We start from the raw sequence: 5,000 nt of genomic DNA, 5'->3' as shown, positions 1-5,000 counted from the left end.
TTCGTTCCACAAAGTATTTACATGATCACTTTGTCACAATGTACATTAAAAATAAAATAAATAAATAAATAAAATCAAGGGGCAAGTCATGCTTTATCCTCCAAGAAGTGTGCAAACTGCAATTCACCATCAGCAACCATACACAACACACTACCATAACACCAAATTTCTTCAAAAGATTCAATATTCATCATGGCTTTGTAAAAATGAAAATCAATAAACATGCGAGACCTCACAAGTATTGAAAAGACCATTACTATGTCGTCACTAGAAGTTTGCTCAATTTTGTTTCTACGACTAACATAGATGGCCATTTTTGCTTGACCTAAGAGAAAGTTTATCAGCTGACATTTGAAACGATGTTTCCGCACATATTTAAAACCCAAAATAAAAGTCTCCATTGAAAATGTTTCATTAAAATGAACAAAGAGTGACCGTAGAACCACAAATAAAGGTCTTAGCCTTACACACTGCATGAAAGCATGAAACACAGTCTCTCTCACAAAACAAAATGGGCACTCTTGACCCACAACAGGATTCAACACCGAAACAAAGGCATTAACTGCAGTTGCTCCATGCAGAATCCTCCATTGTAAATCCCCACATTTTTTGGCTAAGGGTGACTTGTATAGTGCTCTCCACTGGGGTCGAACATCTTCCCCCATTTGTAAAACAGTACACCAGGGTGTTTCCACCCTCTTGTCCAGAGATTTTTTGTTAAAAGACTTCACACACAGTTTATATAAACACTTGCCAGTAGCTCGCTTCTGACCCAAAAAAGACAATTGTTCATAATACAAGTAAGAACCAGTACAACCTGTCAAATTTGGAGACAATAAAAGGTTGGGAAAAGGATCATTACAGTCTGAACTGCACAGCCCTCTGAAGTAGTCCGCCAACATCTGCAATTGTTCCCTTGTAAGGGAGGCCTGCCATTTTTCAAGTAGCTGAGCTACTATTCGAATAGATCTCATCCCCAGTTGACTGGCAACTTGTTCAGCGTTAACAAGATCTGGTCCTGCTCCTTGAATTTCCCCTGGGGATCAATAAAGTATCTATCTATCTATCTATCTATCTATCTAGTAAACCCTCCATAGTAATGACTCCAAACCTTAGAAGGCTATGTGTGATTGCGGGAAGAGACTTTTCAAGAGACATATCTAAAACAGAACCATAGATTAGGGGCTCCTTTAAAAGCCAATACAAAGACTCCTGTGCGTTGCACTGTTAAAAGGGATCAAACTTTAAACAAATTACGATAAAACACAGGGAGTTTGTTGACGTTCAATCTTTTTGGATCCATCCAAAACAAAGTTCTGTCCAGCCCCAGTCCATCAAAAGTCTGCAAAATGGCACACGCCACAGATTTCCAGCAGGAATCCAGAGGCCCCATGAGAAGGCGCTGGACAAACTGCAACCGAAAGGCAGCTGTCCTACTTTGTAGGTGCACAAGTCCATGTCCACCTTCCTCTTTAGGTAGGTATAAGATGCTCTGTGGAACCCAGTGAAGTTTATCCCAGAAGAAGTCCACTAGGATTGACTGGATCCTTGACAGCAACTGTGCTGGAGGGTCCACACAAGATAACTGATGCCAAAGGGCGGATGCCACCAAATTATTGATAATAAGGACACGCCCCTTGTAGGATATCTTATTTAAAAGGAATTTCCATTTATCAAGACGGCCCTTAACTTTCTCAACAGCCCCATCAAAGTTCTTTTGAATAAACATTTCATTACCTAAAAAAACACCAAGATATTTAAAACCACTCCTGGCCCAATGTAAGCCAGCTGGAAGACTTGGCTCCCCATTTAACCATGTCCCGACCAGCAAAGCTAAACCTTTGGACCAGTTTACTCTTGCTGAGGAATCAACATTAAAATCATTAAAAATCTTTAACATAATGTTTATGTCTCTTTGACCATTTACAAGTACTGCAACATCATCTGCATAAGCTGACAGTTTAAAAACACTTTCACACGCTGGAATCCTCACCCCCACCAGCTCTTTCCTCAGCTTTACCAATAGGGGTTCAATTGCCAGAGTGTACAACATACCGGATAAGGCACAACCTTGTCTGACCCCTCTGTGAACTTTAAAAGGAGCACACAAGTCACCATTAACCTTTAAAATACTCTCAATGTCACAGTACAGAACTCTAATCATATCAATAAACTCAGGGAAAAAACCAAAGGCTGCCAGAGCACTCCACAAATAATTGTGCTCGATACGGTCAAAAGCTTTTTCTTGATCAATGGATACTAAGCCGAATTCCAGGTTAAACAGCTTACCTACATCAAATATGTCCCTGATCAATGAAATGTTGTTTTGAATCAACCTACCTGGCACACAGTAGGTCTGGTCAGGATGGACAACCTGCTCCACAACTTCACTCAATCTATTAGCTAACGCCTTAGAGAGCAATTTATATTCAGTACAGAGGATTGACACAGGTCTCCATGATTTTATGTCATTCAAGTCCCCTTTTTTGGGGCGCAAAGTGAGTATTGCCCTCCGGCAGCTCAGTGGCAACCGACTCCTGGCAAGACTGTCGCTGAGAACAGTCAGCACATCCTCACCCACTTCTGACCAAAAGGACTTATAGAAGTCCACCGGTAGACCATCCAACCCCGGTGCCTTTCCACACTCCATACTCTGGAGGGCTCTCTGCAGCTCCTCTAGGGTCAAGGACTGCATTCGCCTCTTCGGCCACCTGGGGTAGATTCTCAAAGAATGACTGGTCATCCACATGAATATCCGAGCTCTCACTCTTATATAGCTCTTCGTAAAAACTGACTGCTCTCTGACGTTCCTCCTTTTTTCCAAATTAAAAAAGAATTTAGAAGGAGCGTCCATCAACTCCACGCTTTGGAAGCGGGACCTGACCAGAGCTCCCTGTGCCTTTATGCCTAGCAAGTCAGCCAATGATTTCTGCTTCGCTTTAACGCTTTAAAGTCTGATCACCAGTTTGTTCAGCTAAACGCTGGAGTTCAATTATTTCTTTTTCAAGTTTCACCATTGAACGAGTTATGTCCCTTGTGACACTGAAAGTATACCCCTGACACAATTGCCTTATTTGTGACTTACCAAAGTCCCACCACTGTTGCAAAGAGCTAAATGATGATTTTGTTTTCTTAAAATCCTGCCAAAACAGTCTGAAAACCTCTCTAAAATGGCCATCGGAAAACAAATTATTATTAAAATGCCAATAAGCACTTTTAGATTTAACAGAACTTAGAGAAAGAGAACAAAAAAACAAACTGTGGTCTGAAAAACCAACTGGGATAATCGCACATTTCCTAAACAAACTAAGTTGATGCTTAAAACCATAAAACCGGTCCAGTCTAGCCAAAGACAAAAGGTTATTGTAGGCGTGAACCCATGTGTATTGCTTCTGTGTACTGTTAAAGTTCCTCCAGACATCAACAAGCTCATTTGCATTCATTAGTTCTATGAGGCTTCTGCGTGAGGGCATGTGTGGCTCTACATGATTCCTATCCATTGCATTTTCAGTACAATTAAAATCACAGATTCACAATTGCGTAGAGCATCATTTAACATATTCAAGAAAAGCATTCTATCCATCGGTGTAGTGGGTGCATAAACACAAAGAAATTGTTTTCAAATTGGGCTCTGACTTTTAGGAGTCTACCCTTAACTAATTCCTCAGTCTGGTAGGAAATAGGAGTAAAGGTCCGAGAGAACAGAATAGCAACACCACCACTATTGGATGTGTTGTGACTTAAAATAGACAGGCCATCAAACTCACTTGCCCAGTCAGCAGCAATTGAGGCGTCAGTGTGAGTTTCTTGAGCAAGAAGCACATCATATCTATTCTTCTTGATCATTTCAAACAACAAGGCTCTCTTGCGTCTTTCCCTGGCCCCATTTAAATTTAAAGGAGCAATTCTGATTTCACTCATGAAAAAAATAAAAAAATATAAGATTAGTGTACACGCCATCATCATAATACATGTGAAAAATAGACTAACATCAGACATCGCTATTTAACAAAACGTTAATCTTGGTCATTATCTTTTTGAGGCGGAAGCACTCTGGATTTGTGAAGCAGCCCTCACCCAAAAAAGCTCCACATCAGGGAAGTAGTCATCAATCCGAACATTTCTCATATGTTTTGTTTTTCTCAAGAAGGATTTTATGTCTTCCACACTATAATCGCAACTAGCAAACCCACTCTGACGTAAGCTGCAGGTAACGCTACAGTCAGAGAAGTCACTTTCGTATTCATTATCTGTGCCGCTAAGATCTGTTAAATTATCGCTCTTTTTAGACCTTTTAGATCTCTTTCTTTTGGGGGGCATTTTAAAAACATTTTCCTCCGTCTCCATGAGGGATTCATCTAGAGACGCAAGAACTTGGTCAAAATTAGCAGCAGAAGCACTGCTCTGCGAGTTCTATGTGGACTGACTCTCAGATTCTGCGTTCACTACATCATCTGTGGGAGAACTTTGTTCTGTATGTAGGCCTACCGGCTTATCAATCGGGATTACTCCGTTAACCTCTTCCCGCAAAAGGGAAGCATGATCTGCCCCTACTGACTCGGCTGAGGCAGACGAGGGCCCACTGGATACAGCGGGTGCTGCAACCGCTGCAGTAGACGCAGCCACTTCGGCAGACTGCTCATCTACCACAATTCCGTTAGGCGTACTGTTGTTTTCGTGATTTGTTTGCACATCACTCGAATTGCCCTTTGCCTTGGACACGCACGAACAAGGTGCCCAGTTTGCCCACAACCAAAGCACTTCATGACACTTGTCGAAGCATAGATAACATAACTGAAGTTATCCACCTTCACGTTTAGAGTTAGGTCCAAATCATCTTTTAGAATCATAAATACGGATCGCCTGAACGACACTACGTGTTTCAGAAGTGGGGATTTGCTTCCAATTGGAATCTTTTTAATTGAGGAAACCAATTTACCATACCGTGATAGAATTTCAGCCAAAACCTCATCTTTAATAAACGGGGGAACATTTGACGA

At 41.4% G+C, this 5,000-nt stretch overlaps 1 protein-coding gene across 1 annotated transcript in view; it reads left to right on the top strand.

Annotated features, from left to right (window-relative positions):
* The window catches only part of sbf1 (SET binding factor 1), an 86,582-nt gene that overhangs the window by 36,213 nt on the left and 45,369 nt on the right, over positions 1-5,000 (top strand). The gene's annotated exons all lie outside the window — the stretch shown is intronic.

The sequence above is a fragment of the Alosa sapidissima genome, chromosome 23, assembly GCF_018492685.1.
Source record: "Alosa sapidissima isolate fAloSap1 chromosome 23, fAloSap1.pri, whole genome shotgun sequence".
Taxonomy (NCBI): domain Eukaryota; kingdom Metazoa; phylum Chordata; class Actinopteri; order Clupeiformes; family Clupeidae; genus Alosa; species Alosa sapidissima.
The sequence above is the reverse complement of the archived record's forward strand: the minus strand, read 5'-3'. Positions and strand labels throughout refer to the sequence as shown.